This window comes from Polypterus senegalus, chromosome 11 (genome assembly GCF_016835505.1).
Source record: "Polypterus senegalus isolate Bchr_013 chromosome 11, ASM1683550v1, whole genome shotgun sequence".
Classification (NCBI taxonomy): domain Eukaryota; kingdom Metazoa; phylum Chordata; class Cladistia; order Polypteriformes; family Polypteridae; genus Polypterus; species Polypterus senegalus.
In genome coordinates, this window is record NC_053164.1 from 128,884,528 (window position 1) to 128,907,771 (window position 23,244).

The window sequence follows — 23,244 nt, forward strand, 5'->3', positions numbered from 1 at the left end:
GCAACCCCAGGAGCAGTGAAAAGTGTAAGTACTGTGGCAGCACACACAACCAGGGAAGAGCCACATGCCCAGCTTTTGGCAAAGTTTGCAGACTCCACGGAACTCTCAACCACTTTGCAATGGTGTGCCTTAAAACGAAACGAGACCAGTGTCAGCTGCATACAGTAGACACCCAAGCAGATCTTGAACAGGAGGAGGACAATGACGCCCAGCAAGGCAAAAAATTGGTTAGCCATCCTACAGTTCCATAGCACCCAACAACGTTGCCAGCTGGATTCGGGAGCAACGTGCAATGTCATGAGTCTATGAAATAAATGTAAGCTAGTACCTAAAATAAAGCTAATTCCTAGCCAGATGAGACTAAAACTATATTGGATTGGGTTATGGCAATGAAGTCAGTGAGCCTTTTCAACACTGAATGTCTGGTAAAGGGACATAGCCACAAGCTAGAATTTGAAATAGTTGAAGAAAATCAAAATCCACTCTTATCAGGTTGAACATGTTTGGGACTGATGCACATCACGATGCCGGAAGAACTTTATAATTTAGAAGGCCATATCACAGAGACGCTGACCGAACACGGACTTACCACCAAATACCGGGATGTATTCAGTAATTCCATCGAATCTCTCTGGGTAAGTACATTTTGACCTGGATCGGACTGTCACACCAGTACAATGATCCACACAATGTTCCAGTTGCCCTCAGGACAGCTGTCAAAGCCCAACTGGACAAACACATACGTGATAGCCATCTAGCCCCAGTGACTCACCTCACAGAATGGATAAGCAACATGGTCATAGTAAAAAAAAGCTGGGAAAATCAGAATCTGCATTGAAAAAAGCTCTGAAAAGGTCCCAATATGTAATGTCAATACTCGAAGACGTCCTTTATAAGCAGCCCAAAGCCCATTTTTTTCATTATATATATATATATATTGCTGTTATTAAATGCTTACAAAATTCAACAAAGCACAAATGCCAAGATACAGATGTACAAGCACAAATACACAACTACATTCTTTTTGACTTTTATTAATGTTTTCTTGTAGTGTTTTGTTTTTTTGTTGCTTTCTTTTAAGATAATTCTATATAATACGCATTTGTAAGGGTGTTTTTTTTCAAGTTTCTGGTTTCCTTGCAAGATAATGACATAAAGGTGCCCACTGTGAGCAAGCAAGTCTTAATAATGAACTGGCATTTCATCAAAAATAAACATTCTATCTTCATATTTAAATGTTTGCTATCAATATATTTTTAGATCTGTTTCAAAGAATAATTGAATGGTTTTTTTTTACTATCACTTATGAATAATATATTACAATGTAAGATTGTAATTGTAAAATGATGGAAAAGCTCAGAGGACCACAAATTTGAAAGTAGGTCAAGGCTAAGAAGAGGAATGCCCTTTCTGGACATAATTAATCATATTCCAGTTGGTCAGTACGGAGGATAGTGGTCAAGCCCAGTTAGCCACCCCTGCCTACCTAATACCTTCCAGGTGATTTATTGTGTCTTTTTCTTTGTCTTCCAAAGGCTTGTATAGCTTATGACATCAGTAAATTTGTTTGAATATTCCATGGTATCTTTAGGAAATTATTGTAAATGGGCATTAAAAATAAATGTGACATACCTGAAGATTGATTTCTACTATTTGTGCTGCCATGAAAGAAAAGGTGTTGACAAAACAGCCAAACTAGCATAAACAGGAAAAACTGGATTTTTATACATCTGATAGGCATACTACCTTATTTGGCCAAGCAAGGTAAATAATTTCATTTAAATGCATTAATTCTGGAACCATCTAATGTAATGGTGCTGTTATTCCCTCATGTTCATGCCTGCTTATTTTGGTGAGCACTATCTAATGGTGTTATTTACTCGTGTCTAAGTTTAGTTGTTAGATGATTGCCCTTTGACCCTTGGTAGCTATTTTGCCTACTCATCACACACAACTTAAATGAACATTACATGATCAGAGGTGCACAGTTGCACATGGCCTGATAATGGGTCTTTCCTGTTCTTTGTGTAATCACTCTGCTGGGGAATCTATGGAGGAAGCTCCAGTCCATCATGGTGCACACTAGAGTATGCATCTACACTCACTTTTACAGGGCCTATTTGCAACCGCTCCCAGAGTGCTGAGAAAAAAGGCAGTCCCATTATCTGTATTCTTCAATGTCTGCTTTATGCTTGGATACTGTAATTTTCTTTCCTTATGACAAAGACGTACATGTCAGAATAGCATAAAAGTTGCGGCCTTCTAGCAAGTGTGCCCGTGCACATCTATACTAATAAACGGCAAAGCCCTCACTGACTCACTCACTCACTCACTGACTTATCACTAATTCTCCAACTTCCCGTTTGGGTGGAAGGCTGAAATTTGGCAGGTTTCTTTCCTTACAGCTTCCTTACAAAAGTTGGGCAGGTTTCATATCGAAATTCTATGCGTAATGGTCATAACTGGAAGCTGTTTTTCTCCATTTACTATAATGGAGATGAGCTTGAAACCCGTGGGGGCGGAGTTTCGTGTGACATCATCACGCCTTCCACGTAATCACACAGTACGTAGAAAACCAGGAAGAGGCCCAAAAAGCGCTGAAGAAAACATGCATTATATAATTGAGAAGGCAGCGAAACAATAAGAAGCGAGCGAGTGACATATACAACCATATTCATGAGTTCTGCTACTTCGGAAACAAAGCACGATGTAAACCTAAACTTTAAATTAAGTTCATAGACAGGTTGCCGCTGGCGTTTGTAATTTAGTGCCTGCCCATATAAGGCCGTCCGTCAGCGGCAATCCAATAGCAAACTCCCACTAAATATTCACGGGTTAAGGACTGTGCTTATACAGAGGAAGATGAGATGGTCAGGGTGGTGTTTGGCACAAACTCAGCGAAACTGTGAGAGAAAGTTTTAAGTGCCAGGACTAAGGTAACATTAAATACAGCCATGGACATAGCACGACATGGCACCAGCACAGCTGGGAAACTTCGATGCATGTACACCGAGCGGCTCACGTGAACTGACGCAGTGCACAGACAAAAAGCAACAGTTCCAAAGAGCGCTTAACAAAAAACGAATTACATAATTGAAAAGGCAGCAAAAAAATATGAAGCGTCTGATACATACAAGCATATTCATAAATGCAGCTACTGCGGAAACAAAGCACACGTTGGAAAAAGTCAATGTCCCGCTAAAGGAAGACAGTGTAAAAAAAAAAACCCGTGAATGCAGTGTGTCGGGTCTCAGATAAAGAAGAAGATGAGCTGTTTATTGATGCAGTAAGAAACGAATCGATGAATGAAACCTGTCATCTTTACAACGATTGACAAACACGGAATGTAACTTGAACACAACACATCCTACAAATACGAACCTGATTGAAAGAAATAATGATAATCAAATCCTTGATGACAGCAACACTCAGTAAAACTCACAAAACAATTACTGTATATTGACAGTCATGTTACGTTATTTTTAAAATGTTCCCTTTTCTTTTTCATTGCTTCTTTAACACACTACTTCTCCGCTGCGAAGCACGGGTATTTTGCTAGTTAAGCATGTACTTTGATGAACTCTCTACTCACTCCCTGCATGTTTTAGTTTCTGCCTTACCTGATGCTTCTGTGATGGCTTTGCAAACATGAACTTGAGGGTTTCATAAAGGATGAATGGAAATCCTGGAAAACTTGCAATCTATATTTTCTAAAGTGCTATGTATTTTATTGCAGATTGTAACATGCAGCATTGCACTTTCTGAACAGCAGTTTCCCCTTAAAAGCTGCCAAGTCCAGTAATAGCAAGTATAATATGACAGGGACCAAATCTGCACAGGATATGTACAATCCACACAATTGTACAAGTGGTCATAACCATTTATGAAAGCCCATACTATGTGTGAAGTAGCAGTGCCAGCCAGACATTTTTCCCCTGTTCAAAATATTTAAAATATGAAGCATTAATTTTTTAAAATACATTCTTGGATGTATATTTCCATTTGAAATGTGCCTAAACTGTGATCTCAGTGTTTTATTTTTTGTACACATAATAATCTGAAATATCCAGCAGAGTTTATCCCAGCAGGTAAGGACACAAGAAAAGGCAATGAGGGCATCTGGAGTCTTAACTAACTTAATACAAACATCTTAAATAAAACAGTTTGTTTTTATAGACTTTTTGTGTGGTATGATCATATGATATACCACTACCCTAAAATCAAATTGATTGTACTTATGCATTTCAAGCAATTTCATGCAATTCCATCCATCCATCCGTCCATTATCCAACCCGCTATATCCTAACTACAGGATCACGGGGGTCTGCTGGAGCCAATTTCCATGTGCTCATCATTTTCATATTAAATTGTTGAAGTGAATCTGTTACTTGCAGCTAAGAAATAACATAGAATGATTAGAATAAATGCTTTTTTAAAATATGCAATACCATTGAGGGCGGCACGGTGGCAGTGGTAGCGCTGCTGCCTGGGTTTGCCCGTGTCTGCGTGGGTTTCCTCCCACAGTCCAAAGACATGCAGGTTAGGTGCATTGGTGATTCTAAATTGTCGCTTGGTGTGTGTGTGTGTGTGCGCACCCTGCGGTGGGCTGGCACCCTGCCTGGGGTTTCTTTCCTGCCTTGCGTCCTGTGTTGGCTGGGATTGGCTCCAGCAGACCCCCATGACCCTGTAGTTTGGATATATTGGGTTGGATGATGGATGGATGTTAAAAGGATATTTTGTTGCATTTGGGCTACAGTTTTGCAAAATACTCATAACCTTTATAAATTTGGTTGGAAATGTTAAAAAATAAACTAATCACACAAGAGCATTTGTGAGAACTTTAGGGCAAGACTTAGCAACAGCATGTCATTTTGATTTTCGGTTAGCGTCTTGGCCAGGGTGCATTTCTTGAAAATGATGAGTTACCTTAGAGATTAATGAGTAACTTTAAGATGCACTTACTTAAAGTATGAGCTACTTTGCCGTTTGTTTCCTTAAGTCCTTCTTAAGCAACCACTTTACCAGACTGAAAACCTAAGAAAAGAACAAGAAGTTGATTGAAAAGCAATTGATCGACAGTACTTTAATTATAAAGTAAATATTAATCCTCCTGTAGAACGAAAACAAGTTCTGAAGAGTAAAATAAAGTAATCATAACATCAAAATTTAAAAACGTAATATGACAAAGCATATAAACAATCACAAAATCGAATATGTATTGTTTCTGAAATAAATTAAAAAATGTTGGAAACACGCCATTCAAGAAAATTTCATTTTTCTGTAAATAAATAAATACATAAATAGCTGTTTTTTTTATATAACAGCAGAGTGTTATCGTTTACTATGGCATGCAACACACTTTCCAACAGCAAGAAAAGTAGTGAGATGACACAAGAATACCCAGGTGTTCCCTGCATGGAATTAGTGTTTTCTCTCTTGCCTCAATTTTTCTCCAGGTGCCCTGGTTTCTTTCTGCTGTCCAAAGACACTCAGGTTAGGTGAATTAGCATTGTTAAATTGGCCATATTGCGTAAGTTTGTGTGTTCACCCTGTGTTCGACTGGCACCATTTCTAAGTGTTGTTCCTGCCTTGAGCCCAATGATTCCTGGGATAGGCTCCAGCTGTTATGTGACCCTGTACTGCATAAGTGACTTAAGATAAACTGATAGATGTAAATTATACACTGAAGACAATAAGCCTGCAAATCACAAATTTTTTTGCTCTTTTTAGGACACTTCGACATCCTGGTGGAAATTTTGTTGACTAGCTGTATTGTATTGCATCATATTGTTAGGCCCTGAGGGTTATTTACAGTTGTCAACAAACTGAACCCAAAGGAGATACCCGCCGACACCCATTAGCTGAATTGGTCCCTTAGGATATTGCTACAGTATCCTTAAAAAAAAACTTAGTGACTGCAAAATCAACTGAACATTCAATGCAGAGAATCTTTATGGTCACAAGGCTACAAGAGTCTGAGGGTCTAAATGGGTATCAACTACAACCCATTGGTTTCAATTAAATAATGTGTAGATGGTGGGTTCGTGAGATGGTTCTCGAAAACACAAAAATAAGATATGAAAGGTGTTGTGCTCTGTTTAATCCCTTATCATTTCCTTGTACAGCAGTGGTAATTTTAAATGGGCATAATGTATCGGCCCTAATGGATTTGGGCAGCAACATCTCCCTTGTTTCTTGTCGCCTTGTGTTGCCACAACAATGACTAAAAGTTAATACCAGTCTAACCTGCATTCACAGAGACAGTCGTCAGTACAGGTCAACCTTCTGCTTCATCAGTTACGAGGGGACTCTGAAAAAATTAATGGTAGCAGTCCTCTGAAACACGCGAGATTGGTCTGATAATAAACGTTGTTTAATACTAACCACTCCTAAACACAACTTGGGCCTAGTAATGGACACCAAAAATGCACCCCCAGCTGCCTCCATGCTGTGTACACAGCTGACTGAGAGAGGAGGCATGATCGCACACAGTGCTGTTGTGATTTCCGAGATGGCACACAATGAAACATCATCATCAAGTGCTGGGATGAAACCACGCAACTTGAGGTTGATGCCGACCTTCTCTCGAAGCTGCACTTTCAGTTTAAGTAAACTCCAGCTTCTTTTAAAAGGGAACAGTGAAATGATGCTTCCCTTAGATTTGCAAAAAATGCAGTAGTTCTAGTTAATGGCCAGGTAACAATTATGTAAGGTGGTCAGTGAGGATGGAAGGAACTGGGATCAGCTCCTCCCTCTCATACTTTTTGCATATCGGGAAGTCCCACAAGCCTGTACAGGGTTTTCACCATTCAAATTATTGCATGGACAAGAACCCTGGGGATTATTGGATATTCTAAAAGAACGTTAGGAGGAGGCACTCTCCTCCACAAATATATTAGAATATAGTTACGCAATAGATTCTCAAAGATTTGACCCATTCTAAAGCTCACATTGAAAAGGCTCAAGCAGCTCAGGTCCGCTGTTATGACCATGGCATATCTCTGCAGGAGTTCCGCATGGGAAATCAGGTCGTGGTCCTAGTTCCTACCTCCCACTCCAAATTACTGGCCCATTAGCAAGGCCCGTATGAAGTTAAGGAGCGAAAGGGGCTCGTTGATTATTTGGTGAAAAAACCCAATCGTTGACACCGAGCAAACGGGTATATCATGTGAACCTGCTGAAACCATGGAAGTACAATGAACCTGACCGCTCTTCCAGCCAGACTCCATCGCTTTATGCTCAAAATATAGACCTTAACTTCTGCCCTAATTTGACTGCCAACCAGTGATGTGAGCTGGAAGCAGTTATGCTGTCTCTCCTGGATGTAGTGAGCGAAAAACCTTTACGGACCTCCCTGATTGCTCATGACATTGTGACAAAGCCCAGGGTGATTGTCCGTGAACGTCTGTATTGACTTCCTGAGGCAAAAAGAGTGGAAGTGGAGCTGGAGATTAAGCCTATGCTAGAACTAGTGATAGAGGAGAGTCACAGCTCCTGGTTCAGCCCTATTGTCTTGGTCTCTAGGCCTGATGGGAGATGGAGGTTTTGCAATGACTTCCGGCGGCTTAATCAAGTCTCCCAATTCGATGCCTACCCAATGCCATGAGTGGATGACCTCCTTGAGTGGCTAGGAAAGGCTAAGTTCTTGACCACACGTGACCTGACAAAATGGTACTGGCAGGTTCCTTTAATGGACTCTGCAAAGGCTAAGACTGTGTTTAACACCCCTAGTAATCACTGGCAGTATTGTGTCCTTCCATTTGGGTTGCATAGGCAACCGTGACCTTTCAACTTCTGGTGGATAAAGTGCTCTAGCCTCATAACTAATATAGTGCTGCCTACCTGGATGACATGGTCATCTATTCCAGCACATGAAAGGAACACCTACAGCAGGTCCAAACAGTATTGTGGGCATTAGGGGAAGTTAGTCTTCGTATTAGTACTAAGAAATATTTCTTTGGGTTAGACGAAACCAAATATTTAGGCTACCTAGTGGACCGGGGAACTGTACGGCCACAGTGTTCCAAAGTAGATGCCATAATAAATTGGCCCTGTCTGAAGACGTAAAGGCAAGTCCAAGCCTTTCTTACCTTAGCGGGCTACTACTGCCAGTTTTTTTGATTTTTAGAGTGGGTGGTGCCATTGACTAACCTTACAGAGAAGAAGGCCTCGAACAATTTGGTATGGGATGTTAACAGGGAAACTGCATTTAGTGATTTAAAACAGGCCCTTATGTCAGCATTGATTTTGAAAGCTCCTGACTTTTCCTTAAACACCCCATCATGTTCCTGATCTGGAAACTGCTGGAGCGGGAAATCAGTTGGCAGTGGAAGAGGAAGTCTTGGTGATCAAATGGTCGATTATTCAGCTGAGGTATTATCTCTTGGGCCTGATTTCACCTTGGTTACAGATCATGCACCTTTACAGTGGATGGCCTTGCGCAAGGAATCGAATCTGCGTGTTAAGAGGTTGTTTTTAGACCTGCAGCCCTACAAGTTTGTAGCAAGGCTACATAACTTGACAGTCGGGTTGTCCTGCTGGACTGTCCGTCACTTTATAATGTGGCTGGAAGGATGTCTGTAAATAGCCCTTCCGGCATGTTTGATGACGACCCAGTGCTGGGAGGATCCCGCCCGGTAAATATTCCAGCTGCCTGTTGCTGGCGTCATGTTTCCATAACGACCGAGAGGGGAAAGGATGTTTCGGCAGGAAACTTTTTCTTTTTAAGGGGAATGGCGGATCAAGGAAGAGATAGAAAAAAGGAAGGAAAAGGCTGAAGGTAAGGAGGCAACTATCTACAGTATGTCTGGTATTTGTGGGTGGCCATCCCGAAGAAATAATCAGGCTCCCGTCTGGTGAGTCGGATTCATGAGTGCATTTGATCGTGATAGTCAGGGGAGAAGCCGTTTCACCAGAGGACTGTTGTGTTTCCTCATGCCATATGGTAGGAACTGAACTGCAGGGTTTTTCTCCTTATATGTGGACTATGTTAAATCTTTTTTTGCTTTCTCTGAGGACTGTTTTTTTTTATTGTCTGTGTCAAACCAGGGGTTAGGATTTGCCCGCTGTGGAGGGCGTCTGGGGAAAGGGTTCACTAATGAGCACTCAGGCACCGGGCAAGTAAATGTAAACAGCAAATGTCAATATATTTATCAGTTCCACTTTCTTTTGCGTGTGATTTTTTACCAGTTATTTAAGGGCGTGCATAGGGGACAAGAGGGACGAGGACCGAATATGGTAATACTATTTTATTCATCAAATATCGTCCACTTCCCCCTTGGGTTGTGAAGTGTAGGAATTGTGTTCCCGTATCTGGCGGTTGCTACAAATTTATGATAATTTATCGCTCTCTTCAGGTCAATGCCAATGCTCTTTCTCGAGTTCATGACCTCTAGGTCAATAACGCCCGACCCAACAGGTATGGGCTGAGGAGGGTGCTGTGTCACATACGCATGCATGGGAGGCACTTAAAATGCTTAAAATAGGGTGATTCCTGATCCTTTCTCTTTTTCCTCTGCAGACAAACCAAAGGAAATTCTGCCTGGGCCCGATGAAGTCACTTCTGGCTCTGGTCCCGATGATATAACTTCTAGTTCTGGGTCTGACGTCATTACTTCTGGTTCTGGGCCCGATGACTACTTTCAGTTCCTGTCCCAATGATGTGACTTCTCTCTGCCTGGCTTTAAAACCACCATTTTTTGTCTGCTCAGTCAGTTCTGTCTTGAACTAAAACTTGTAAAGACCTGTTTTCCTATTTTTGCCTTTTTTAGCCAATTTTAAAGTACAGTATATGGGATGGCTGCCCCAAACCTATTTGTGGTATCAGTTTGTGTCATTTCACAGCAGCCAACCATTTGGGGCTTTTTATAGACATTTAAGTCTAGTGACCTGGGAGTATATTTATATTTGGTCCAACTCTGGAGTGTGTCAGATGGCAAGGGATGGTGCATTTGCTAGTGGTTGGTTATTTGGAGACAATGGGTATCATTTTCGTGATTACCTACCAACTCAAGTGTTGAATCTGCAAAATGTGGCTGGGGATAGCTATATCATGGCACACCAAACCACATAAACTGTTTCATAATGAGCTCCAGAAAGGTGGTGCCTGCTCAAGTCCCCAGGGGCTTACACAAGCCTTGGAAAACAACAATTCTTAATTTTTTACCACCTCCTATATAAGTTGTTTTAACACGTCTGTTTGTGAAGTGTTGCTTTTATCTCCAACCACTGCTCCCCATTTTTCTTTTTTGCAAAGAAATCATGTCATGTTTTAAGCCCTTTTAATAGATTTTAAACTAATAGATTAAATTCATTTTTTCTTTTTATATTTGCACATTCTTACAAACAAAGGTGCCAGAGTGGTTCTTCGGAGTGATGCCATAGCAGAACCATTTTTGGTTCCCAAAAGATTTATCCACATAAAGGTTCCATTTCTTTAAATATTTAGCAGACTCCATACGGTAAATAACAATGAATAGATTATAACAGATGTGTGAAATACCTATGGGTTGTAATTAAAATAACTTTTGCTGCATACCTACAGTAAAACAGGCTGATTTCATGTTTTCTTAATCTTTTAGTGTCCCGCTAGGCAGCCATTCATACATTAAAGATTTCATTTTTGTTGTACATTTTAGAATGTTTTCAAAGCACAAAGGAAAAACTTTATATGTAAAGAACCATTCCCAGGATAAAATGTTTCTTTGTTAATCAATATTTCTACAAGGAGCCACACATACTGGTAAAAAAAACATAAAGTGCCAATAAAGAACCATTGTTTTTAAAAGTACCCATGTCTAGTTTGACAATATAAAATATGTTTGAAACTAGGACGCTGGGGAGGACCCCAACAAAGAAGTACTTTGAACTTATTTGTTAAATGTCAAATAAGGAAAGGCTTCAGGAAAAACTTGTAAAACCCACTTGTTCTTTACCCATGTCATTCGTTATCTGGTTCATTATTCACTAAGATTGATAATTTTTAGGAAATGCACCCCTGTTTTGGTGCTTGACCCAATAAGTAACTCTGAGTCTAATCCCCATTTAGTTGAGCCCAGTAAATTACTTAATGGCAGGATTGTAGTCTCAAGGGCCATTGAGTAATCTCACGATAATGTCAAAGAGTTGGGGAGATCATTATAAAGACACTTCTCCTACACACTTAAAATGTGTGACTTTGTTTTTGAAGCATCAGGCTGGTTTGATGTTGTTTTATTATTCAGTGTAGAAAAAAAGATACTGCTGAAATTGTAAACTATGACTAGTGTGAATTATAATAGATGCTATTATGACAAATATAAGATAAGTATTGCTTACCTGGCAAGAGGTATCTGTCTTTACAGTTGCAGTGAGTAGTTCCTATCACAGTCCTGCCTGTTTTATAATAACATACAAGGGTGTGTCCACTGCAGAGAATACTTTCAGGTTTGACTTTCTGCATTTGTTTTCAAGGAAATGAGAACTTGAATGAAGCAACTAGATTGGTGCAGAAGGCATGAACATGTATAAAGTGATTGTTAACTAATGCCTTTAGGGAAAAGGGTGTGTTCATTGCGGAGAATACTTTCTGTTTCATCTTCCTATTTATCTGTCAATTGTAAAGGAATTGAAAACTTGAAGGAAACAGAAACATTGCTTTAGCAAAGTCATAAACACACAAAAAGTGATTGTTAACTAATGCCCTAAGAGCAGGGGTGGAGTGACGTGATACAGACCATTCAACCTTCACTCCTTGGTATGGTAACTGGCAAAAAAGAAGAGACATACAACTCCTAAATCAGCTGTCTCTTGTTCTTTTCAATACACTTATGTAAATGTTGGAGCCAGAAGTTACCATGCTAAAGAGCCTTGTCTTGTAGAGTACAGACAACTTCAGCTTTGTACTCTGTAAAGTTAAGGCCATGGTTTCCAATCACTTTTACCACATCAGAAATATACTCTGTCTTGGTGATTGCTAGGGGTAATAGCAGAAAAACACGTCAAGCTCTTTGATCTGGTGATATGCTAAGTAATTAAAGCTTGAGGAAATCTCTTTTATGTCTGGCATGGAATTAACTTCCTCCGTTCCCACAGGGTCAATCTCGTTTTTAATAACAAAGAAGTTAAATAATAATAGGGCTGCTTGTGTGTATTACTATTTTGCATGGCTAAGTATAACTTTAAAGTACATACATGATGCCTATACAGTTATAAAATATTATTGCATACCCTTCCATAGATAATTTGTTCATACTAGCCAACCCGCGGTGTACCATACGCCACATAATCAGGTTGGTTTTTTTAATGATTTATAAGCACAGGGAGAAAATTAACATTTGAAAAATCGGTAATGTAATAAATCAGCAAGAAAAGCAACATTGTAACAATGCACGGAATGAACCAACACACAATCGTCCGTGACTGAAAACTGGCTGACCGCCATCGCGCATTCTCCTGCCAGACAAAGGGATGGGGGTGCACGGCGCTTAGTCGCGGAGTGTGGAACGGGAGGAGAGGAGAAGGACGTCCATTCAGCTCCCTCCGTCATGCTAGTCTGCTGATTTCTCATTCAGTATGCACTGCCCGCTCATGTGCCCACCTCCAACTTGTCACTTTAGTTGTCGTCTTTACACAGTCCAGATGCACCTGTGACTCATGCAGACGTTTCATTGCTCTGTGTGGTTTTGGCTGCTTTTCTATATATAATCCACCAAGACACCCAACCACAGTAGTAGCGAGGTGGGAGGGGGGTGTGTACAAAGGGTAGGGACGTAACCAGTGGGAGCGTATGAGTCGCACTTAGTGGGAATTCCATGGTTTGCAGCCCGAATGGGGTTCAACGGCTTACCCACGCCTCTCTGTGCCGGGTAGACACACGCTCAATCTTATGCATAATTATTTATTGAATGCTAAACACTTCTGGAAAGACACGGTTGTCTTATTCATAGCATAATCTCTAATACCTAAAGCTACATACAAAAGCTGGGCAGTGGCGTTACTTTATTTAACTTACCTTTCTCTGTAGGAGGCAGCTTTCCATCCTTTACACTTCATATCAAGGTAACTGATACACATTTGTTTTAAGAAACAGAATAATACAATCTATTTATACACACAAGGATTATAGAAATATGAACACTGCATACCGATGTTGACATATAAGACTACAAGCAGACAGACTAGATAGATGTATAACACATAGGCTGGCTGTTTACTGGTATTTAGAGTTCTACTTTATCTTGGCAGTGATAAGTAGTTTTACAATATTAAGACTTTGGGGATGATGTCTAAAGTTATGTGGAGTTGTTGCTTTATTGTTGGAGGATCATTTCATTCACTTAAATGGATTTTTTTCCACTACAGTTTCATATTGTCAGAAACACCCATTGTTCTTTACCCATTGTGCCCAGAGGGGACTGGGCTGTCTCATGGTCTGGAATCCCTGCAGATGTTATTTTTTTCTCCAGCCGTCTGGAGTTTTTATTTTTTTGTTTCTTCTGTCCTCCCTGGCCATCGGACCTTACTCTTATTCTATGTTAATTAATGTTGACTTATTTTAATTTCTTACTATGTCTTTTATTTTTCTATTCTTCATTATGTAAAGTACTTTGAGCTACATTTTTTGTATTAAAATGTACTATATAAATAAATGTTGTTGTTCTTAGTAAGGCAATGAAGTACACATTTCTTGTTTCTATGGCTGAACATTTTGTTTGTACTGCTTTGTTTCACAATAAAACATTTTAGATGTTATAGTCAAGCTTTCAACTTGCTTTTTTCTTTCTTTGTTTCACGGTAAAAACAAACAAACCAAACCAAAATAAAAAGCTAGTGTTCATGATAGACCCTTATACTGAATACTTTTAGTTTCGCTTGTTGCTCTACATCGTGACCTCTACAGAGCACTCCATACAACCAAAATAGAAAGGAACTGTATCTGTAAAGATTTCTGTTTATTCATTAAGCACAAAATGAAAATTTGTCATACAGGTACTTCTACTATAAGTCAGGTTTTTAACCTTGTCACAAAAGCCACAATGAGACAAAGCAAGGTTTGGGGAAGCCACTCGTATAATTTGTTTTCCTGGCTGCAAATTGTCTTTTCAAATGATAGCACTGCTGTGCACAAAACTGAGTCCAATACAGAACTGAGGGCATAGGGAAAAGGAGGAGGTTTTCAAAGGGGAAGACAGGAAGTGAGATCATAGGGATCGGGCTCATTGAGGTCTTCAGCCATTGGTTCGAGCCCGGACGTGACATCACAGGGGCTGGATAGGCTCAGTCCCGGAAGTGACGTCAGGAGAGCCAGGCAGAATCCTGCAGGCAAGGAAGAAAAAGAGTCAGTGCACTCTGCCACATCCTGGTATGTCTCAGAACTGTCCTTACCTGAGCCCTTTACCTGCCTCCCATGTGCACGTGTGTGACAACCTATAATTTTGGCCTTGATTCACCCAGGCTGGGAAGCAGGAGTAATACGTGGATGAGCAGAGTTATATTTTTATTACAAAACATAAATGAATAAATAACACAGAGAAGAGGCAAATATATTGGCATGTTTGATTGAATCACTGAAATGTGACAGCCACATTATGTTGTCATCCACCAGGTTTTAGAGATGAGTACCGTATATACTTGCGTTTAAGTTCTCCCACGTATAAGTGAAAGCTTGATTTTACTGTATAATTTCCAGTGTTTTATAATGTCGGTCGTATAAGTCGAATGCGGAAAACTCACGCTATTGGTCCAAGAGTTTACAATATGCTAATGCCCAACTGAGAGAGTAACCAAGGAGCACGCTACCTTTTTTTCTATTTATCGTACCTACGTGACCACATGGTACTACTTGAACTATTCCGAAGTGGCGTTTCACCGTTTTGTGTTTTTTTGTATCTCACACTCTCTTACACCTTTACCGTAAGAATATCCCTTATCTACAATGGAGGTTTCAATAAGAAGAAAAATTGAAGCTGGTTTTAAATTAAAAGTCATTGAAGTGGTGAAAGAAATTGGTAACTAATTTGATGTGCCTGAGAAACTGGTGCAAGATTGGAGGAAGCAAAAAGATGTAAAAAAAAAAATTTTGTGTCATATTTTTGAATGGGGATATAAGTTGGGTTCTGATTTTATGCATGCATAAAATTCATACAATTCGGCACATATTATGAAAAGTATTATGGCTCAGGGTCGGAATTCTACAGTGTGAACCACAAGCTGGGAAAAGGCGCCATGCAGGTTTCAATTTATAGTGTAAGGTTTTGTATGCTTGACATGGTCCAGCTCTAACAAGACCTCCTATGAGTATTTCTAATCTGTAAGTGTTTCAAGGTATAATGTACAAGTAGCAACAAGTTTGCTAAATCAAGGTTATAAATGGCAAAATGTGATTATTATATTACCTTAAGGCATACAAAAAGTTAATAAAGTTATAGATTTCAGTGAAAAAAAAACTATTTTCTTTATAGAAAATTAAAAACTAACCTTCTTAAAACTTAAATAATTAAATAAATTAATTAATGAATTAGTCATAATTGCGAGTCAATAATAACCTTTCAAGATCATTCAGTTAAACACAACTTACAATTAATAGTCAAGGAAAATGTAATTCTTTATACTATAGCCTTAAATGAAAAAATAAAAGAATTATATAATACTTGGAATTAACTACAATATAAAAAATACTTTATGTACTTTCAGAAACAACAATGAAGAGTAAAGATTTGAGTTGAAAAAGGAAGGGGAACATCTGATTACAATCAAAACGGAATAGCCATAAGCAGAACCCATGCTAAACCATGACAACATGAACATGGGAGAAAATATATAAAATGATCTACATTGACCACTGTGGGTATTAAATGATTCTGCAAATACAACTTCCACAAAACTCAGACATTCTTACTGCGGAGTAACTTTAGCAAATAAACCCACCAGTGAACTGGTAAGAAAATGATTTGAAGCTTACTTTTAGCTGTTCACCACACAGTATAGTCTGTAGTGGATATACATGGAATTACACACAGTGTTGGTATAATTGACTTTTGATTTGTTGAAAAGGTTATGTATCCTATATAATTAAAATCCTTAACTGCTTAATCAAAAGAATAGCTCTGTAAATGTGACAGATAGTAGCAAATTATGATTGTATGCTGCACAAACTGAGCATGAATGGCATGTCTGGATAATACAATTTTGAAAGCATGAATGCTTGTAACAGTCAAAAGTGAGTATTGGAATACCTTAAATGCCTGCCTTTATAACTGAAGTACTTTGTAATTCTGAATAACTTTTAAAGCTCACTTACAACAGTTGTGTCCTTAATATACACTCAATTACCCATAATGACAAAGTGAAAACATATTTTCAGGAAAGTTAGCAAATTTATTAAAAATCAAAAACTCAAACCTCACATTTATACATTTGTGGTCAGGTGCATCATGTTTGCTTTACTAGAGTAAACGTGTGGCAAATTGGATTATTTAGAAAGGCACATGTCTGTGTATATGAGGTCCCACAATTCACACTGTATGTCAGGACAAAAACCCAGCCATGAAGTCCAAGGAACTCTCTATAGACCACCACAACCAAATTGTAGTGAAGCATAGAACAGGGCAAAGGTATAAAGCAATATGTACAGCATCACGGTGGCCTCAATAATTATGAAACAGAAGAAGTTTGGATCTGCCAGAAATTTTTCCTAGCATTGGCTGTCTGGCCTAACTGAGTACTCAGACAAAAAGTGCCTTGGTCAGGCAAGTTACAAAGGAACCAACAGTCACTCTAACAGTGCTTCAGATGTCCTCGGGTGGAAGGGGACATGTCTCCCATATCACAATCAGTTGTTTTTGTTAGAATGGCTAGACAGAAGCCACTCTTGAGTACAAGGCATAATTACAGCCTATTTAGGGACTGCCAAATGGCATTTAAAGATTCTCTGATCTGATGAGACAAAAATTGAACTCTTTGGTCAAAATTTCAAGCACTATGTCTGGCAAAGAAAAGAAATGATTATCACCGTCCTAATACTCTCCCTATGGAAAAGGATGGCTGTGACAGAATCATGCTATGGGGGAACTTCACAGAAGCAGAGACTGAGAGACTGGTCAGAATTGAGCTGTTGTCACCAAGGGATGGCAATGGTGCTGGTGACAAACAAAACACCTCCATAAATGGAATTTGTAATAACTTTTTTGCACTACGCTTTATTACAGCTGCTGTAAGTTAGCAAAAATAATATAAATTGTGGGAATGAAATGTGGGAGGTGTGGGTAGTAGTATTAGTATATAAGTATATGTAAAATATGGACCCACTTAATTTTCCAAGACAACTTTGTGAAGGAAGATGATTAAAATGTAATGTAAGCTATGAAGTAGAAACTGTTCTGTGCTATAAAATGAAGCAATTTCAATTTGTAACAAATTAAAATGACAACAGTGGCTGACAGGATACTACTACACAATCAATCTGTTTACACAATTTCTAAGAAAATGGACGTCATAAAGTGGTCACGCTCACAAATCCTCACAGTAGTGACACTAATGCACGATAAGCCGTACTAAGATATACAATAAAACAGATTGCAGATATGTTAAACTGTTAAAGCTTACAAAAATGGAACAATTCACAAATCCATCCATCCATCCATTCCCAACCCGCTGAATCCGAATACAGGGTCACGGGGGTCTGCTGGAGCCAATCCCAGCCAACACAGGGCACAAGGCAGGAACCAATCCTGGGCAGGGTGCCAACCCACCGCAGAAGTCACAAATCATATTACTTATAATATCACTCGTACTTAGAAATACTTGCTTCCATGCCTTTTGTCGCACAAAAGTCTCAACAATGTTTGACACGTTAAGTTATCTGGTATGCTCGTTTTTGATTGAGAGTACATCCAAGCCACTAAGTCTGTCTTGCAACATGGCGCTTCTGAGGTCATTTTTGATGAGTTTTAACTTGGAGAACAATCATTCACACGCAGCAACTGCCACTGGTATGATCAGCGTTAACATGTAAGCCGTCCAAACATTACTGAAAGTAGACGACAGTGTACAGTGATCTATCAGCAACAGTTCAGCTACTTCAAAAACAGTCGACTTGGTTGACAGGATGGATTGAAAACATGCACGAAATGATAACAATTGAGTCGAAAATGCCGGTGACAGTTCAATAGCGTTCAACGAGAAGATCGTCAGCACCATACAATTCGTCGTCAGCCAGCGAGGTTAGACTTAATGGTAACAAGGCATTGAATGTAGAAGCCACTGCATCAAGACTGTGAAAAAGTTGTTTTAGTTAAATTATTTGAAATAAAAAAAAAATCGATATGGCACAGAGTGGGCCCCCCAAGCTCGTAGGCCCTTGTACTTTGCACAGTCTGCACAATATACTCCATAGGGCCCATGCAGATTTTCTGGCATGAACTGACTTAAGTAGTGGCAATAAATGTTTTTCCTAAATATACTTTAAATCTTCAGTATGTTTTTATTGTACTGCATATACCTGTTTGTCCAGATGCATCCATTTCTACTTAAGACAACATGAAAAAATCAAAGCTTATAGCCATGTATAAATATGACAATGCCATTCACTACTGTGACAATACACATGCTGTTCCCTTAAACAGTATGTCCTCAGATTTTTGCAGTTCTTTCAGTGAAGACAAAAAAATCTGAAAACATCTTCTATTTATTAACTGTTAAGTTCAGAGTAAAATGGAAAGTATTTTTTTTTTTGCAATACTGGAGGACACATCAACCCAAATAAAGTCAGGAACAAATCCTTGGGCAGGGCGCCAGCCCACCGCAGTGATGCCCTTCAAATAGAGTTTAATATGTCTTCAACAACTTTTAAAGTTATTATGCTAACTTTTAAAAATAAGAGAAAAGGAAAAAGAATTAAAGCCAGTTTGTGCTGGAAATAAAAATCAAAGATGAAGACAAATTTAGGAGAAACAGAGGAAGTGGAAATTAAAAGAACAGGTAGACAAGCATGCATACTATCACCTATTACTGTTTAACATACAGTATTAGTGAATTTGTGATAAAAGAGGCAATATAAGAGAAGAAGGGGATAAAGATGAATGGAGAAGTGATTCCAAATATATGTTATGTAGATAATACTGTACTGCTTGCAAGGATTTGCAGAAGATGATAGAATGGATGTACTAAGTGTGTAGGGAGTTTGGAATGGAAATAAAAGCAAAGAAGACTAAAGTAATGGTGATTAGCAAAAAGGGAACATCACTGATAAATATAAAAGTAGAAGGTTCACAAATAGAGTTGGTGAAGTAACGTAAATACCCTTGGTAGCAGGATTACAGTGCAAGAGGATTACTTGATAGAGATTAAAAGAAGAATAGGTACAGCAAAAAAGAGTTTCCAAGGCAGCAAAGAATTCCTAAGAAGGAATCTGAGAATTAAAAGAAAAAAAAAAAACCACTGAGAACAGGCATCTTCTCTGTGTTTGGCTATGGTACCGATACATATACATATGGGAAAGCAACTATTAAGCAGCTGAAAAGCTTTAAGATGTGGTGCTACTGAGAGATAATGAAAATTAGCTAAACAGAAAAGGTAAAGAGGATATTTGGGGTAAATATGTTGAGGGAGTCAAGCAGGAAAATGGTGCAATTGATGATGGAAGAATAGGCAGAACTAGACACAAAGGAAGTCAAGTAAGTCAATGGGGTGATGATATACAACCCCAATTCCAATGAAGTTGGGACGTTGTGTAAAATGTAAATAAAAACAGAATACAATGATTTGCAAATCATTTTCAACCAATATTCAATTGAATGCACTACAAAGACAAGATATCAAATGTTCAAACTGATAAACTTTATTGTTTTTTTTGCAAATCACTCATTTTGAATTTGATGCCTGCAACACGTTCCAAAAAAGCTGGGACAGGGGCAGCAAAAGACCTGGAAAGTTCAGGAATGTTCAAAAAACACCTGTTTTGAACATTCCACAGGTGAACAGGTTAATTGGAAATAGGTGTTTGTCATGAATGGGTATAAAAGGAGCATCCCCAAAAGGCTCAGTCGTTCACAAGCAAGGATGGGGCGAGGTTCACCACTTTGTGAACAACTGCATGGGCAAATAGTCCGGCAGTTTAAGAACAACCTTTCTCAACGTACAATTGCAAGGAATCTAGGGATTTCATCATCTACTGTTCATAATATCATCAAAAGATTCAGAGAATCTGGAGAAATCTCTGTATGTAAGTGGCAAGGCCGAATACCAACACTGGATGCCCGTGACCATTGATCCCTCAGGCGGCACTTCATTAAAAACCGACATCATTCTGTAAAGAACATTACCACGTGGGCTCAGGAATACTTCAGAAAATCATTGTCAGTTAAAACAGATCGTTGCTACATCTACAAGTGCAAGTTAAAACTCTACCATGCAGAGTGAAAGCCATATATCAACAACACCCAGAAACGCCGCCGGCTTCTCTGGGCCCGAGCTCATCTGAGATGAGCCACAGAAAAGCCAGCATCTGTGATGGTATGGGGGTGTGTTAGTTCCAATGGCATGGGTAACTTGCACATCTGTGAAGGCACCATTAATGCTGAAAGGTACATACAGGTTTTTGGAGCAACATATGCTGCCATCCAAACGTCTTTTTCAGGGACGTCCCTTCTTATTTCAGCAGGACAATGCGAAGCCACATTCTGCATGTGTTACAACAGCATAGCTTCATAGTAAAAGAGTGCGGGTACTAGACTGGCCTGCCTGCAGTCCAGACCTGTCTCCCACTGAAAATGTGTGGCGCATTATGAAGTGCAAAATACGACAACGGAGACCCCGGACTGTTGAGCAACTGAAGTTGTACATCAAGCAAGAATGAATTGAATATACAGTACAAGTTTCACTTTTTGAATGGAATTACTAAAATAAATCAACTTTGTCATGATATTCTAATTTTATGACCGGCACCTGTATACCATAGAATGCACAGCGTAATAGTAAACTAAATGTAAAAACATTGAATAACACTGAGAAAACCTACCTAGCATTACAAACTTTTTTTAAAATGAGTTTTAAGCATAGGGAAAAAAATGAACATTTGAAAAATCCTTAATTTAATAAACCATTGCAACAATGCATGCTACGAACCGCTCACTGTAAACAGAAGTGGAGGTTAAAGTCCATTAGAAAAAGTCTTCATTAAAACAATGCTCGGATCTGTCTCTTTAAAAACAAGCCTTATGCGTCCAGCCGTCTCTCTCTCACTCTCTCTCTCTCTCACGCGTGTGTCTCCCTCTCACGCGCACACGCGTCTGTGTGTGTGTGTCTCTGTCTCTCTCACTGCACCGTTGTCGACCGTTATGACCGTTACATGTAGAATTTTGAAATGAAACCTGCTTAACTTTTGTAAGTAAGCTGTAAGGAATAAGCCTGCCAAATTACAGCCTTCTACCTACATGGAAAGTTGGAGAATAAGTGATGAGTGTGTGAGTGAGTGAGTGAGTGAGTGAGTCAGTCAGTCAGTCAGTCAGTCAGTCAGTCAGTCAGTCAGTTAATGAGAGCTTTGCCTTTTATTAGTATAGATATCACTTTCATGATGAAATGCATTAAAGTGTGTATGTTACATTTTACTTATAATTTCATTTAAATAGTGATTACTGTTAATAATTACACAAATGGGGGGAATAATTACACACATGGGCTAACACGGTGGTGGAGCGATAGCACTGCTGTCTCTCAGGGAGTTATGTTGCTGGTATTTCCTGCTTGTATTCCACACTGTGCTCCAATTTCCTGGACTCTACTTATGGCTATTCCATTTTGATTGTAATCAGATTTTCCCTTGCCTTTTTCAACTCAAATCTTTACCCTTCATTGCTGTCTGAAAGTGAATAAAGTATTTCTTATGTCAGAAGGGGACCTTGTTTTTCGATTTCCTGGATAATCCAGTTACTGATTGTGTCAGGGTTGTCTGCAAGATGTAGGTATTGCTGTCTGGCAAAGGAGTCACCGGTTTGAAGTCTGGCTGGTTGAGTATACAAACAATACAAAGTTGTGATAATAGACCTGCTCCTCCCTTGGAGGATGTGTGTATTTACCTGACTTGAGTATTACATGTCTGACGCTATTGGTTTCTAATCAGCATATCTGTACTTATACATGATTGGTAACAATACATTTTGTTAATTTGTGTTTTCATTAATTGTTAAACCCAAGAAATGTAGATGTGCCATTGTTTAATCTGATTGTTCAGAATTGATAATTGAAGGGACTGAAGGAGATTTAAGTTTCTGGGCAGCAGAAGGCAAGGAAAAAGGGACGGTCCACTGAGAATGCTGCCAAGACACTCGGACAGAGCACAGGGGCTCATAGGCAGACGAGGGTACCTGGCTGGCACGACGTGAGGCACAAGGACGGCAACACTTACTTCCAGGGAGAAAGAGACAGCTCCACAAGGAGACTCCGGTTGTGGGTCCAGCAAGAGAGGGAATCCGCATGAAAGGACCAAGCAAAGCTTATAGACGAAAAATGAGGCGTGCCCAGGTGACAGCAACACAAGGAGCCCAGAGTGGGAAAAAAAGGAACGACGAAGAGACGCTGACAGGGATTCAATGACTTCACACAACTTATGTTGGGAAACGAGTGTCCGGTGAACAGAGTGCATCCGTGGACAATTGAGCAATTAAGTGTTGGGGTAACACAGAGAACAAACTGGACTCTGCACCACTAAAGGTTCTATCCTCCAATTCTTGTTTTTAATGGACTTTGAGAGTGTGGACTGTGTGCTTTCCTTTCTAAAAAAGGAATTTTCTTCCTGATACTGTTAGATTTGGTTTATGTTCAATTATCTTTTTAATGTACTTATTATTGTCTGGTGTAATACAAGTTACTGTTGCTTTTCCTGAAATTACTGTTGTGTCTTTCATTGTGTGTTTACTCACCGCCCAATTTAACGAAACCTGTGTGCTATTATTGGTAAATTTCAGGAGTTCCCAGTCTCTTAATAAAACTGGGTGGCATAGTCAGATATTTTAACGGTGTCTAGGCTAGATTACCTGTAAGTGTGACCAGACACCTGTCACACTTGTATTGAAGTTAATTCCAAGTATTGCTGTGTTAGAACTCTGATGACATAGAATTTTCAGGTGTGACTTGGTGAGTGAGTCAGTCAGTCAGTCAGTCAGTCAGTCAGTCAGTGAGGGCCGTCATACCACCAAAATAAGTACGTACATTGGTTTCGGTTAGCGCAGGGAAGCCGCCTACCAAATTTCGTGAAGATGGGGCCATAAA

The 23,244-nt window shown here is 39.4% G+C and overlaps 1 protein-coding gene across 1 annotated transcript in view; it reads right to left on the bottom strand.

Annotated features, from left to right (window-relative positions):
- The window catches only part of LOC120539514, a 30,452-nt gene extending 19,057 nt beyond the window's left edge, over window positions 1-11,395 (bottom strand). The window contains exons 1-2 of the mRNA XM_039769645.1: window positions 11,317-11,395; window positions 4,963-5,034 (exon numbers count right to left, since the gene is read on the bottom strand). The gene's annotated coding sequence lies outside the window, so the exon portion shown is untranslated. The remainder of the gene's footprint in view (window positions 1-4,962; window positions 5,035-11,316) is intronic.
- Between the last annotated feature and the right edge of the window lie 11,849 nt (window positions 11,396-23,244).